The 16,785-nt window shown below is 37.0% G+C and overlaps 1 protein-coding gene and 1 non-coding gene across 4 annotated transcripts in view; both read right to left on the bottom strand.

Annotated features, from left to right (window-relative positions):
• megf11 (multiple EGF-like-domains 11) overlaps positions 1-12,849 on the bottom strand; it is a 98,911-nt gene extending 86,062 nt beyond the window's left edge. Inside the window, exon 1 of one of the 3 annotated variants that reach the window (XM_027161552.2) lies at positions 12,257-12,849. The gene's annotated coding sequence lies outside the window, so the exon portion shown is untranslated. The remainder of the gene's footprint in view (positions 1-12,256) is intronic. The other 2 variants (XM_047822283.1, XM_027161553.2) reach the window with 2 other exon arrangements.
• Positions 12,850-14,229: 1,380 nt separating this feature from the next.
• On the bottom strand, positions 14,230-14,360 carry LOC113652798. The gene has a single exon (XR_003442946.1). It is a non-coding gene; the product is annotated as a small Cajal body-specific RNA 14 (non-coding RNA).
• Between the last annotated feature and the right edge of the window lie 2,425 nt (positions 14,361-16,785).

Below are 16,785 nucleotides of genomic sequence, written 5' to 3'. Positions count from 1 at the left end.
TTACTAACTCGACTCGCTCATTCTTCTTCTCAGTAGCGTTTCCAGATCCTGTTCTGCACGTTACTAGATCCAACTCCTTCTCGAGCGTGTGTTTATCTGAGCACGGGCGAAGCATCCTTCGCCACGTCTCCAAGCTTTGCAGCTTTACCTCAGACCTGAACTATCAATAAACACTGGTTTTGATTTCATCTGTTCGTTCATTGTCTTCTGTTCGTTACATATATCACCATTCAACATACTGTATATTCATTTTAAAGTCCGAAAATCTTCATTTAGAACACACATTTTCAAATATATTTAAATATTACCTTTTTTGAGTGACCAGTGAATTGAAAAATGTTTCTTTTTAACAGAGCCGATAAGGTCTGTTTAGTTCGATTAGTTAAGTTCAGTTAAGTTTGAATAGCTAGCCTTTTTAGAAGTCTCATAATCTAAAAAATCATGGAGATTTTTGACTAGATTTAGACTAGACTGAACTATTATACCGCATGTGTTACTGAAGTTTTAAAACTGATTGTATAGAACGTGTTGAATATTTTTCGATAAAAGCACAGCTGACAGTAGGGCTAAGTGTAATTCAAATGACAGCATCATGTTTGTCTTCTAATACATTATTGTATCTATATACGCATTATATTATATACAATCATGCCCCCACTGTGTTTTATTCTTATCGAGGGTCACTCTGTGCCGAGATGTCTTTGTTATGTTGTTATATACTATATAATGGTATTGCATAACATTAATGGTATTTCAATTTTAAAATTTCTTCTGGACCATAACAGTACATGTTCATACCTCTAAGTGAAATGGTCAAACAGCATGCCTTCTTTCATCATTGTGTGTTCTCTTAAATGCAGCAGAAGCTGCGACAAAAATACACACCTTCCTTGGATAACAATCAGCACCCTGTTTTTTATTCTTAATGCAATTGCGACTATTCAGTTCAAATATAGAGAACTACTCTTTGTTGTACAAAATATCTGAGGTGCCAGTGTTGCACAGTGCTGTTCCATCAATAAGGAAACTCATCATTTACTCATTCCCTGCTTCTGAGCTCTTACTGTTTGTCACAGCAGTCATATGAAAATGTATCCACAATTTAGAAATTGTAATAAACATGACACATTATTATAACATTGTGTTTCCTCCTCCTGAGTCCAGTCTTTTTGTTCAGACGTGATTGTTTGACCTAAGTAATTCAGTTATTTGACTCCTGTCATTGACCTTCAAGTTGAATAGGATTTTTATTTTTTATAGCTTGCAAGACATACAGTAATGCAGTTGGTCCCTGTTTTGTGAGCAATGATAGGGACAGCTCATGTTGGACATTTGGGAGACAAAGTTAGGGAGGCAATTAAGATGGTTTGGACATGTTCAGAGGAGGGAGAGTGAGTATATTGGTAGGAGAATGTTGGACATGGAGCTGCCAGGCAGGAGGCAAAGAGGGAGGCCAAAGAGGAGGTATATGGATGTAATTAATGAGGATTTGAAGCCAGGTGCAAGTGTTGAGGATGCAGAAGATAGGGATAGGTGGAGAGAGATGATTCGCGGTGGCGACCGATGAAGGGAAAAGCCAAAAGAAGAAGAAGAAGATAGGGAATCTTCAATCGTTTTGTAACTAAGCATAAAAACAGGTTGCCAATATTATATTTACATTTCACACATTTGCAGTGGATTTGATTTATTGGCTTTAATGTAATCTTTGGAATGAGCAAGAAGGACAAGAAGCAAAGCAAAGTAATACAGACACACAGCTGAGCTGCAGCTTGTAATACAGTCTATCAGGGTCACTGTACACACCAGTCAGTTCAATGCATATAATTAAAAGAAAATGGCCCTGGTTTCAAAGCATCTGTTGACTTTAATAAGACTGGCAATTTATGGTTGTCCGAATGAAAGACCTCAAGATTTTACCATCATATTATATAACAGGAATGTGTTCGCATTCCAATTTTTTGAAAGCATAAGAAAAATGAATGTATTCAGGTATTAGGTGATGGCATGGAAAAGTCATTATTGCACGATTTGAAATAAGCACCATGAATAAACATGAATGATGATCTCCTGGCATTTTCACCAATAATACAGTCTCTAGAGTTTAAGCAGAATGGTGTGAAAAACAAAAAACATGAATGAATGACAGTTCTGTGTATGGAGCTTTCAGCTGACATGAATAATATATTAACTCGCTCAACAATCTACAACCGTAGTGAACAGGAAAGACTCACACTAAAACTAGACAGTATTTGTTTTAAGCATGTTGAGATGCTTTTCTGCTCACCAATGTTGTACAGAGTTATTGTATGAGTTACTCTACCTATCCTCACTGACCATTTTCCAGTCGTTTGCACACACAAAGTCGTTGTTTACTCAATGTTTAATTTTTGCTTTTCAACCGATTTTGTGTATTATCTCGACATTGTTGTGTGTGAAAATCCCAGAAGTTCAGCAGTTTTTAGATATTCTAAATACTCATGCTAGCCCGTCTAGTACCAAAAACCATGCCACGGTTAGAGATCATACTTTTCCCCCATTATGATGTCTGATATGCCACATGGGTGAAATAATATAAAAAACTTCATGAATTTGCAGGTGTGTGTTCCGTAATGACAGTGAGACTTTTTTATACTTTTCACATTAAAGAAATAGATATTTTTAGAGGTTATAAAAACAATTATTATACATTTATTTTTATTATTATATCACAATTAGTTACATAGTCTTAATTTGTTATGTCCTTTGTGTGCATGGTGCCATTTATGCATATGTCATGTAACATAAATGCCTATTTTCTATCACAACATTCTGCCTGGTTGAAGAATATACAGACTTTGGTTCTGCATGAATGAAACTGACAATGTATTTACTTATCTACAACATGAGTCAAATATCCCACAAAGGCATTATACTGTAGTACTTAGACTGTCAAAGCATCACACTTCCTTATTAATATGTTTCCAGTTTATTAATATCTTCACAATTGTAGTATGTGGTACAGATTTGTAAAAAATACTTGCAAAGACAGCGATCTAGAGAACTGTGGCTTCAAACTGTGTGCATCGACATGCATACACAAGTACGGAGGCAAGAAAAAGTTTAAAGTATAACTAAATAAGAACCTAAATATAGGAATAACAGTGTGCTTAGAGATTCCTGAAATACGAGTTGCTGTTACACTATGCCGACAAATGCAAACAAGGTTACAGGAAACACAAAACACTTACTGCAAAAACGGCCACCTAAAGCGAACTGATAATTAGAATAGCATTCTATCTAACAGGCAAATTTCTTGGTTTATGGAAACTAACCGCTGCTGCTTCTAGTAGAATTATAGTTACTATCTTTTATGATATTATAAACAAATAATGTTATCAAATTAATTAATTTGAGTAATTGTCTTACTGTGTAATCAAGTCAGCAAACAAACCAAAATTTAGAGATCAACTCATGTCTATTATTTGAGCAGCCCATGAAGCTCTACATTTGGAGCAGCTTTTGGTGTCAAAAGACGCCATACAATCTTGCCTTTATATTTAAGAAAGTGGATTTTGGACCTATGAGTCCTGTTGACATTTAGATAGATGAGGGAAATCCTGCTGCATGGCCTCTACCTCATAGAACTAATCACCTTGTCAAATTTCATAAGCACACACATACTCAGTGTAAGAGTAATGTCAAGCCAAAAGTGTAATCTATGTAAATAGATCAAATAAGTTGAGCTTGAATTATTATTTTGCATGAAGATTTACTAATGGGATTTTCTTTCTTTTCTTAATTTCCCTTTTAACAAGCACTGCATGCCATTCATCTTTTATAAGAGCTGTGTTTTTTATTTTTTTAAATTACATTTTTGATCATAAATTCCAAGTATTCATTCCTACCACATATGTTAAAGTGATGTATATACAATTACAAGTATAACCAATTATACAAAATTATATGTTCACAAACTGAAATGTATGCACACAGTTTTTGTGCTTATACACTGGCACTCTAACACAGCCTCATGATGTCTGCTAGCTTAATTAAACCATTATAAGATTACAACTACTATTGAGCGACTTAAAAAATTCCAAAGAAACAAAGTCAGAAATCTGGCAATGGAAGTGCCATTGCTGTACTTTCTTTGTGAGAGCACCCTGCTGATGAGAATAACACAATGACTTTTCTTCATGAACTTTCATTTTCAAGCAATTTTTTTTGGTCTTAGTGTTGCTTCACTTCTATGACTAATTATCTGAGACTGTGTTTATATTGCTTATGTTCGACCATATGAGGATATTTGGGGGTGTTCTCTAGGAAGGATCAATGCACTTGTTCACATAAACATAATGGTCATTTGATTTGCAAATATATTAATAAAGGTTTTATACATAGTTTATATTTTGCACAATGCACAGCTTGAATCATACTGTATGATGCTCACTGTTAACTTGAACCGTGGGGGTCTTATAACCAAAAACGACGAGTCAGCATACAGAGAGGAGATGTAGTGTTTAACGGCCTGTCGTGGCATCAACAACCTGTCACTGAAAATGAACAAAACAAAAGAGATGGGTCTTGACTTAGTTGACCAAATCCTTAGTGTTCATCTGATGAATGTCAAGAACGTCACGTGGCCCCTCAACACTAGCCCCATATCCAAGAATGCCCAGAAGCATCTATGCAAAGGCTGAGAAAAGCTCATCTCCCAGCCACCATCCTCATTCACATATTCTACAGAGGGACTTCCAATAGCATCCTGAGCAGATGCATTACTTCCTAGCTTGGAAATTAAACCAGTTTAAATCACAAGACCCTGCAGCAGATAGCAAAGTTACAGCTAAGAAGATCATCGGGGTCCATCTTCCCTCCATCACAGCATTTACACCAGAGGCTTCATCTCCAAAGCCACCAGCATTGAGGATGACCCCAAGCACCCCTCACACTCTTTTCACTCTCCTGCTGTCTGGCTATCAGTACCAAAGCATTCGGGGCCTCACAGCCAACTATGTAACAGGTTCTTCCCCCAGGCCATCAGACCCCTCAGCAACCACAGACTGGACTGACACTAACACACAGACACACAGACATGCACACACACACACACACACACACACACACACACACACACACACACACACACACACACACACGAAAGTGAATACTGTTCCAGTCCCTTTTTTAAACTGCTGTAAAAACACTGTAAACAAAATACTGAATTCACATATAAAAACTACAAAATTCACAAGTTCCTTGGCATATAAAGGAAAGTTTCTGCACACTGCTACAAACACTACAAAAAAACAGTGAGCAACTTGTGTTTTTAAGGAACAAAGCTAATATATGACAAGGGTATTCCCTACTGGTGAAGTTGTTAAAATAAAAATGTTTACAACATTTGAGAAAGTATTAGACAGTATTAGGATTTAAATCGTCAATCTCCTCTGATAAAAACAAGTAGCTAATTCCTCTTTGCTCTGGAGAACAATGTTAACTCAGCAGGGTCTGTGCTAATGATTGGAAAGTTGTTTAAATCACATGAAATAACAAAAGCTAGTAACTGATAACTAATGCTACAGATAAAAGTGTATTCCAAACAAATAAATGCATATAAATCAGTGTGCCCTGCGATGGGTTGGCACTCCGTCCAGGCTGTATCCTGCCTTGATGCCAATGACGCCTGAGATAGGCACAGGCTCCCCGTGACCCGAGAACAGTTTGGATAAGCGATAGAAAATGAATGAATTAATGAGTGAATGAATGAATGAATGAATGAGTGTCCTCAATCAGTTCTTTAAAAAAAAATAAACTGAGATCTAATATAGTTTTTCAAGCCATTTGTTTTAAAGATTCTAATCATTTCTACAAGAAGGTTAAGTAACAGTCAGATTAAGGAGTGCCACTGCCCTGGAGAGCCAGTTAAACACCATGGACAGCGTGCAAGGCCACAGAAAAATAAAAAAGTCCACTTGGGGTGGAGCTAGCCCCAAGCACTCACCGCTGGAGCGCAATGATTGCATTAAGCCTTCTCGGCATGTAGCCTCAGCAGGTAATAATAAAAGCATAGCTCACTGGCAGAGAAGGGAGAGAAGTTGCATGCATGCTCGCAGTAGGTTACTATGCGATAACGATTTCCTCTATCTCTGTCTCACTCTGTGTGTATCTCTCTGTCTCCCAGGGTGGCTATATGCATCTGTCTGTCTCTCTTTCTGTCTCTCTTCCACAGCAGCAGGACTGCGTCAACATTTCAACAGTCAAAACAACTTCTCTTCCCTTTTCTTCTGACGAGTTTCAGTAGATAATTCAAGAGCTTTTTTAAATCCTACTCCCACTTGCTATTATAATCACCTTGGCATTCCTTGTCTGAACATCTGCAAGAAAGTAAAAACTGCCCACTCACATGACTACTTTGTAGAGTTCTTCTGGTCCTGATGCACACCCTACCACACATTGTACTGTACATCCTGAGTAACTTCCTTCTTTCTCTTGTTTAGTGATCTGACACCCACAAGTGGTACAGAAGGTGACTGTGCATTGGTCCACAAAGTGGGAAAGGCAGTGGAAAGATATACAGTCCAAATGTCGCAATCTCCAGACCAATACTTTTGTTTCTGTTATACACCGAAGACATTTGGGTTTGAGATCAAAAGATGAATATGAGCAAACAGGTCAGAATTTATTTTGAATTAGGTTAATAAGTTTATTAAGAATTTATTTTTGATTCCTGATATTTACATCAAGGTTTGTTTAATAACTCAAAGGAGCACACAATTTTTAGGTAGCAAAATTATAGGAACTGATAGTCTTACAGTAAATAAAAGTAAATAACACTCAATATTTCGTTGCATATTTCATGCTTAGACCAACTGCATAAAGAAATTACCAAATCGATGCATTCTTCTTTTGTCACCTTCCTTTTTTTTGCACTGATGAAGTCATTTGTTTTATTGGCAGTGTGTTTTGAGTCATTGTCTTGCTGCATGATGAAGTTCCTCCCATTACGAATTATATCATTAATAATGATTAGTGCTTGCTTACCTTTTTCCTGAAGCAGCCATGCAAGCCCAAGCCATGATACTCACTCCAACTATTCTTAGTATATTTTTATTTTATTCTTTTAGTCTCTTTTATTCTTGTTGATTCTATTTTTATAAGGTGGGCAGTTAAATTTATGGTTGTCAATATATCTTTGCAAATTCCAATCTGCTTTTCTGTTATTTTCTTCCAATGAGTGTTTCACATGCATGTGGTATGACCTCTATATGGCTGCTCTCTATGTCTTTCTGGATTATGACAACTTTACTCCTGCCCTGTCTCCTGAGTGTTTCTTAATAGCTCTCATAATGTTCCTGTAATACACTGCTGTTGTTTCCTCCGTTAACCAGTTTTATGTCTGATTTTTAGTACACCAGTGGGTTTTTTCTTTTTCAAGACATTCCATATTGTTGTATTGGCTATGTCCAATGCTTATGCAATGGCTCTGATAGATTTACTCTGTTTCTCAGCTTCAAAATGGCTCGCTTTTCTCCCATAGACAGCTCACAGCAAATGCGGTGTTTATATGTGAAATTCTGGGCAACAAAAACACCTGTCAATCAAATGGGTGGTGGGTTCAAACACATCAATATGTAAATGTCATTGAAGGAAAGCTGAAATTCTGATCTTATATTAATCTTTTCATTTCAAACCCACATGTTTTCTATGTATGACAAAAACAAACGAATTGTCCTTGCTTTCCCAATGTATTTGGAGGGGACTTGGTATGTTATGGAGGGCCTGGCATTTAAATACCCACACATTCTTTTTGCAATATCGAGAACTGAAGCAATTCTGTATGCTTCATTAAGGAATCATAAACGACCAGCTGTCAAGAGAGTGACCATGCCCTATTTTTCATTTTGTTGTTTCTTCTTTTGCCGTCATATTTTTCATCAGTGTTATGTAATGCAGTTGCCGTGGCTCCGGGGTATTTGGTGATTGTAATTTGTTCAGTAAACTTTTACTAAAATAACATCTGTCAATCATGTAAAAAAAATGGCTTAATTTACAGAATAAAGGTCAAAGTTTGCTAGAGAATGAAAACATCTTTCCTCTATCTCTCTCAGTGATGCTGAATTTAGATGTGTTTTCAAGATTAAAATGATTAGATGGAGGTGTGTATAATACTACGTAATGAGTTTCTTACAAGCTAAGGACATCTCAAACATCTCCAGAAAGAATGTGTGATTTCATTGTATGTATCAAGGTTTAATCCATCGGTTTGCTCGTGTAAAATTATTATAAGCCATTACAGTAATTGGTTTAAAAAAGACAGCAATTCTTCACTCAGAATTCAGCATGATTATATCTGAACTGTTTGATTAAATTGTTAAATATATCCCATAAGCCTAAAAAAAGCAGTCTCACTTGACTAACTTTATGAACTTTGATTTAATAGAAGATTCATTCACATTTTATATTTTCATCAGTCATTCCTAAATTTGGTTTAGAAAGACGTCATTTCACAGAGTCTGAAGCACAACTATATGACTTGACGCTGTCTTATCTGGTTGATAGTAGATAACTTACCTTCTCATGAACGTTTGCTAAATCTGTTTCACTTAAAGTGAACAGAAAGGACTAAGTACATGTTCTAAGTACAGAACATCACTGAAACGCATCTGTAAAGAAACAAAGCACTAACATAGATTTAATTTCTGGCCTCATTAGCAAAACACTGTGCCCCTTGGTTCTTCGCGTCTGATCCAGGTGCTCTATCACGTTCTTCCTGTGTCTCATTACTGGTGTTTTAAAAGCACTCCATGCAATAATCAGTCTTCCCTAAATCAAAGGTTACAGTTAATCTTCTATAAGCTTAGCAGCTATCTGATGACTGTAAATGCAATGTTTATTGGAGATATTTGCTCCAAAACTCTACTTTGGTATTACACAAAATCCACTTATCCTCCTCAAACACACACACACACACACACACACACACACACACACACACACACACACACACACACACACACACACCTATATATATATACACCTATATGAACACACACACCTATTATCCAGCTTCTAACCCGTTAGATTTCAAACTATTTCTGTATTATGCAAATCTAAACACTTATTTCAGCTTATGTCATGATGACTTATGTCAGCTATACTAGTAGTAAGTATTACCCGATAATATACATCTCACTAGCATTATCATTTAATACATCCTTGTGATGTTTATACTCTGTTTAATGTAACAAATGAATGCTGCTTATTTGCTCTTATCTGGGAATGCAGACACAGTATGCAAATCAATTCTGAATGACTACACTATTTTTTTGCACTAAATGACATAAATTAACTGATACCTTACTAATGTAAATGAGTGTCATGTGAGCATCTTCAAATTTGTAGCGCTCACAAATGTACCAGTGCAAGCAATACATTTAAATCTGACTGGATACTTATTATGCCTGGCAAAGCGGCACCATGCAGCATGCCAATACGTTTGTCCTTGGGAATTCAAACAACTGTCAGCACTGCGCAACCAACGCTCTTTCATTAATCAACACTAATTAAGTGTATTGATTGAGCCAAACATCAGGATTTCCAACTGAAAGGGTTTACTAGAGTGTAAACTGGAAACATTATATGCAGTCGCAAAGCCTGTAAAGGCTTGAAATCAACATTTGCCCTTGGAAGCATCACATGGCTAAAGAGAGGGAAATGATAAAAGAAAAAAAAGAGAGAAGAAGAAACACCATGTTTCTCTCTCATTAAGTGCTGTCAAACTGAATCAGGTCTGGAACTCTGCTGAGCAAAGGTGAATACTCACTCAATTTCATTGTTTAGGGGCTGCTCATGCACACACACACATACAAATGCTTGCGTGCACACACACACACCACACACACACACACACACACACACACACACACACACACACTGGCCTAACAACATATCAGCACTCAGCACACATCAATCCAAGGTTACGTGCAACAGCCTTGGATCAGGCATTTACATTCAAATGTATACACAGTAAAATTGTACACAAATGCTCAAGTGTGTTTAAGCTGTTATTATTGAAACAACGTGTAAACTGTTTTGCAATTAATAAGCAGATAAAACTGAAAAAAAAACAAAACAGAAACAATAAAGCCATCATGTAAACCTTATCATATTTAAAGGTACTATGCACACAGTGTATCTTTTTGTATCTTTTGTATCCTACGATAGAAAATGTAGAAAACGTTTGCCTAATAAAGTAGAAGAAAACTCTAATGCTGATACACTGTTTCAATCATATGGACTAATTGCTCACAAAGATCAAACATCAGGCGAAAACCTAAAGAAAAAAATGACAAAAAAGGACCTAAAAGGACTGTTTAATTAGCTTAAAAGCACAGGTCTGTAAACAAAAGCTGCATTACTGTATTGCCACAGTACAGTTATGACAGTTATGACTTTTTGACTGATTGCTGCGTAGCTACTAACTAATGCAAGGCAATACGCCTTCGACTATGCCATGGCCACAACAGTGGGGTATAACTCTTAAAGATAAACCAAAACAAACATCATGCTGATATTTTATGCAGCGAGCACTATATTATGTTATCAATCTTAAAATTCATTTAACACAGTTCAAGGTTATAAGCACACTGTACACAATAAAAGCGATTCATGCCTGAAAAACTTAGCTATCTCATTATCTCATATCAAAGGTGGATATTCCAAAAATGTCCCTGTACAAATAGAAATTATGTGCAATTACATTTTTGTTAATGTTATACCTGATAAGTGTATGTGAATACGAAGTGTATCAGATCTTTTTTAAAATCACGATCAGTAATTCAGCAATTACAACACAGACATTTCTCTAAAATCATGATCAAATATTTTAAAAAATTATAAGAAACTAATATATAATATAAAGATAATGATATAGGAAATTAGTATGAGCCATTATCAAGCAGCAATTAATATTCAATAGCTCTTGTAAATCCCACTCATGGTCACAATAAGCATATCTAAAAATAAGAATATTTAAGAGAGAATCAACCTTTAAAAAATATCTAAATGATTTTTTTTTCAAATTATATTGCAATTAAAAAATCTGCATGAAAAAGTTAACCTGCTTTTTCACGTTGTATGTTTTTATACAGCATAACAAAAAATAAAGCTGGCACCTTGCCTTGCTCAATAGAGCCATCAAGTGGAAAGATGATTCAACTGCGTTTATTCCATAATACATTTTAAAAAGTCGTAAACAAACTCAACGAGCAGAAATAAATAGGTTACTGCTCCCAGCACATATTTTTGGAGTGCTGCTCATATAACAGCTGCAAGCTAAGCCAAGAAAGAAAGTCACTCTAATCCATAAACCGTGCATCAGTTTTCTTTGTAAGGTGATATTCTGACTGGCAGAGGAAAGTCATAATTAAATGCAGCATTCAATAAGTCTATAATAAATACTAAAGTGATATGCCTAATGTGAATAAAGTTCAGTCTGTTGGATTGTGGCCATAATTATAGCCTAACCTGGTATGCGCACTGTAATTTATCACCAGCAAAAGCAGTTTAATAGACATCATGCACTGAGTCCATTAGAAAAATAACATCTGGGCTGTGCGTAACACAAGCCTTTATTGCCCACTGAATTACGGCGAGTCTTTATCACTGAACTAGAGATCGATAGAGGCTGTGCTGGGAAAACACACCAGTGAGGAACAGAATCAAAAAATGCAATCACAACATAAGTTGGTTAAATAAATAGAGGCCAAGTCATCTAGTGGAAACCCCTTTCACATTTACCTTTAATCGTGACACTGGAAGTTAAGCCATAGGTCTGTTATTAGTTTAATAATGTAGGTGTGCAGCAGTGTGTGCACTACGCCGCAGGAATATAAAGAGAAGGAACAGTGTGGAAAAACCTGCCGGCGGCGCAGCACAATTAAAAACCAGCTTCACAGAGTTCATGTATAAAAAAAAATTAAAAAATCCAAGGGGTTGTTAGTGTCCAGCTGATGAAAAGGACCCATTGGTCTATACATAAAGAGCAAGAGTTTTTATTCTTTATTACCAGTCATATAAAATGAGCTTTATATGCCGCACGTGTGTGATAACACCGTAAAGTGGCACAGATCGCTCGGTGACCGCGCCACGACACCGCAGGGTAACCGTGCCAAAAGTCTATTTTACCATTACTCTAGTGCTCTATACTAATTAAATGACCAGAAGATTTCATTCAAAACCCCCCAAAAATCTTGACATGACAAATGCAACCTACCTCAGTACAATCACGGTTTGTCCCTGTTTCCAAGCCGCAGTTAATGTCCGTCCATCCGAGGACGTCGTGCGTAAAATTGTAGTCTCCGCTTTTTTCACGTATACAGTTTGTTTCTCGGTTTTTAACAGCAAAGAAACAACCATAAATTCGTCATGCGTGTTTGTAAATCGAGGAGAGAGGCTGTGCAGGAGCAGGGCACCGTGGGGCTTGTTGGAGAGGCTGCGTACACCGCAATAGCAGCACAGCGCTGTCCGCTTCGCCACTTCAGCTCGAGCGCGCGGCCCCGTTTTAAACTCACGTGACGTCAGCCACCTGCGGTGAAGCCGCACGTACCCTGGAACGTTCCGCTCGCTTTGAATCTGCGCGCGCCTTCGTCTCTTCCCCCAGTTTATTACTTTTCTTTTGGGAACTTCGTCCAATCATCAGCTTTTCCGCACGTTGTCCTGGTTCATATCGATGTTCCTTGCGTCTGTTGTGTTTTAATTCATTTGGGGACTTTTTTATTTTTAAAGTTCTATTGATGCATGTTTCTCTATTTGGTTTGATTAGAAGTTTAAGGGCAGAATAAATTCAAGCCACGCTGATGATAGACACTGCCAGCTTGGTCTGCAGATCTCTGTGCGGCTGTGAAAAATGCTTCATTATGCATCAATCTGCTGCACAAACTCGCCAATGCAAAAAGCCACCCACTTCCAAATAGTATTTGATATGCCATCAGTCAAAAACACACAAAACACTGCTTTTGTTAAATAGAATGCTATGTGAAAGAAATATATATACTAAAACATATTGACATTACTTAGAAATAATCCTACTCTTTCTCACTGTTAAATATGGTACACCATTAATCTGACATGTTATTTGAATAAGATCAGATGCATTTCTGAAGATGTGTGCCTGCTGCTTCTATGCAAATCCAGCAATTATCCAGATCTTTCTCCAGTGGCAGCCCCCTGGGGGGTTTCTATAGGTTCCATGATCTGCTGATTAAGCTATTCTGTTTTGGTGAACTGTCCAGAAAGTTTGTGCATATTTAATATCTACCAGTCCCAGTGGTGTTGGAGTAGGGGGCAACACTGTAAGTGGTTATAGCTTGAGCCCTAATGTGTGGAGTTCCTCAGATGGGCAAAAAAAGAAAAGACATTTCTAATGAGGAATATAGAAAATATTATTTGGGTAGAATAAATAGGCAAACACATTACATTTTCAAAACATTCAAGGTCCTCTGAGGGCTTCTCTACTCTTTCTGAGCTTTTTGCGTAAAATATTTGAGGTCCTCTGGGGGCTTTTCTGCTCCTTCTCAAAGGCACAAATAGCTGGGTCTGCCTCAGATGTAAGTTTTTCTTGTGAAAAACAGAAAATTGCTGTTAATGCAGGAACCTTAATACAGTCACACCATGTCCAAAGAAAACTTGAAATAGCAGAGGGTGGTTGAAGCTTAAGAATAGTTCATGTTTAAAATAGTAATATTTTAGAATATTTGAGAGATAAATATATGAATATAAAAAAAATCAATGAATGATTTAACCCAAAAAATGACTATGTGTAAGACTACACAGTAAGGATCAGACAATATGTTTGGCGAAGTCTAGGGTGACCTGCTCTGTCACTGTATTCTTTTTAAGCTTAATATTATGGCCCAGTCTGGGGTTGTAGCAATGATGGTAATTTTTTTTTTTTGGCAAATACTCCCAATATACATTATATGATTTGGGTAAATCATTTTTCCCCCATATGAATACTGATTCATGAGATTATGCGCTTGAACAGTAAATCTAAAGTCAAACTGTGTTGATTACCCAGTAATATCTTACAATAATTTGTCTGTTAATTTTGTTGGACAAACCCCTTAAGCATTATCTTTAACATCCTTCCTTAATTGGGGATTAGTGTGTAGGACATTAAAACCCACCTTTGCCTAGTGTATAGGCAAAAAAGATTCAGCTTTGAGCTGAAGCCTAACAGTAATTAGGGTTGTATGAAACCATCGCACAGGTCACCTGAATGCTTGACAGGTCCTGTCGGTAGGAATCACGTTGATGTTTGTGATAGCCTTTGACTACAGTATGGAAACTTGTCACGGAAGCCATTTCTAGGCAATCACACAATTAAGTATCATTTATTGTTCCAGTCAAGGATCAAACCCACAACCTATTGCACCACAGTCATAGGATTTAACCACCAGGCCACTAGAACACAAGACCTAAAACAGATAATCTAACCATCTGTGTATGATTATTGGTTTCAAGGTTGCAGATAGGGAAAAAGATTATCTTGATTTCTGCCTTTACATCTAAGGATCATCTATGTTTGCAAAACAGATTTATTTATTGATAGAGAACCAGGTCTTTTGTTTTACTTTTCAAATAGTTGTATGCATAGTTTACCCATAGTTCAATAGTGGTAGGGGTAATATGGGTAAACTGTATTTTATATACATTTTATGTACAGGAAAGAAGGTTCTATAACATTACTTTTACTATATTTACTGTCCCCCATCCTGGAAATGACATTTTGTTTTTGACAGAAAGGCAGAAATCAAGATAACTCATATCTTTTTTCTATCTGTAATCTTGAAACCAATAATCTCTCTCTCTCTCTCTCTCTCTCTCTCTCTCTCTCTCTCTCTCTCTCTCTCTCTCTCTCTCTCTCTCTCCCCCTCGCTCTCACTCTCGCTCCCACTCTCACTCTCTCTCTATGGCAATTTTATTTCACTTGCCTTGCAAAAAAATTTCAAACTCCTTTAGATTGCCAAAGAATCTCTTGTGCTCAGTATTCTTTCTAGAATTTTACTAATTGGCTGGGCTTTGACTGACCTATCCCAAGACTTTGATCTTTCTTTCCTGAATCCTTTCCTTTGGGATATAGTTGGGATGCGATCATGTTGCAAGGTGAAATTTCTCATCCATCTTTAGCTTTCTGACAGTAGCTAGAAAGGTTTTGTGCTAAAACAAGCTTGATTGTTCCATTTATCTTGACTAGAACTGTTGTCCTAGCTGCAAATAAGCAGTTCCAAATCATGATGCTGTCACTACCATGCTTCACAGTTGCTATGGTATTCTTTGGATGATAAGATATATTTTTTCATGCCAAACATTTTTCACATGGATTGGGGTGATTTATCCGGGGTACCTTTTTTTGAGAATATCTAAGTATACTAAAGGTGGTAGAGCATTTTTTTATTTAGCTCCCAAACTTTGGAATAGTCTTCCTGATAGTGTTCCTGATAGGGCTCAGACACACTTTCCCAGTTTAAATGTAAATTAAAAACTTATCTCTTTAGTCAGGCGTACACATACTACATTCCATAATATTGTGCACTATTACATCAGACTTGCAAATATTATGAACAGCAGCTATGTTAATCCCTCTCCACTGCTTTTCTCTTTCTACCCATCCCGAGGCATCCAGAAATTGTACCAGCTCTGATCGTCTTCCATCTGCGATGAAGATTTTGGACCTCCACTGAGTTGAGGCCGATTCTGAGAATGCTGAGGCATCTACAGTAGAGATCTACCAGCTCCAGTTGGACTCTGCGATACTATAGAGGAGATGTCATCTTTTGCATCAATATAACATTTGTCAGACTGTATATTTATAATCACACCCTTCAGTGTCACGCATATGAGGATGGGTTCCCCATTGAGTCTGGTGTCTCTCAAGGTTTCTTCCTTACCATCTAAGGGAGTTTTTCTTTGCCACTGCTGCCTGAGTCACCTCAGACTTGCTCATTAGGGATAAATACAAACACATTTAAATATATCTAATATTAATCTTGAATTTTGTATTTTATTAATCTTTATATTATTCTTTATATTAACCTTTGGTTTATGTTTTTAACCTATGTTTATGTTCTGTAAAGCTGCTTTGAGACAATGTCAATTGTAAAAAAAAAATTTTTTTTACAAATAAACTTGAATTGAATTGAATTGAATTGAAATGTCTTCCATAGCCTGGGTGGAATACAGGAAGTTTCATGCATACTGAATGATCAGTAACTGAAAGTGCACCTTTAAAGTGGTTTGTAGATCCTTTGTTAGTCTTCCAGATAAATATTCTCTTTGTCTTGTCATCAACTATGGAGGGTTATCCAGATCTTTTCAGTGTCCCTGTGTTACTATGTGGGGGATGTGGTAGCCTAGTGGTTAAGGTGTTGGGCTACCAAGCAGAAGGTTGTGAGTTCAATTCCTACATCCACCCACCTGTTACTGCTGTGCACTGCTGTTCATTAAAAGTCACTTAATTTAGCTTTATGCTATTTAACTATATGATGTCTACTGTATGTCTGTTGTTATTTGTAGAGGTTTTAAGTGTCTTAAAACAGATTAGACCACAATAAATTAAGGGTACAGAATTTGGTGTCACTCACTCATTTTCTACCGCTTATCCGAACTTCTCGGGTCACATGGAGCCTGTGCCTATTTCAGGCTTCAAGGCAGGATACACCCCAGACAGAGTGCCAACCCATCGCAGGGCACACACACACACACACACACACACACACACACACACACACAGACACTCTCATT

The sequence above is a fragment of the Tachysurus fulvidraco genome, chromosome 13 (assembly GCF_022655615.1).
Source record: "Tachysurus fulvidraco isolate hzauxx_2018 chromosome 13, HZAU_PFXX_2.0, whole genome shotgun sequence".
NCBI lineage: Eukaryota > Metazoa > Chordata > Actinopteri > Siluriformes > Bagridae > Tachysurus > Tachysurus fulvidraco.
Note: the sequence above shows the minus strand (reverse complement) of the source record. Positions and strands in the feature narration are given on the sequence as shown.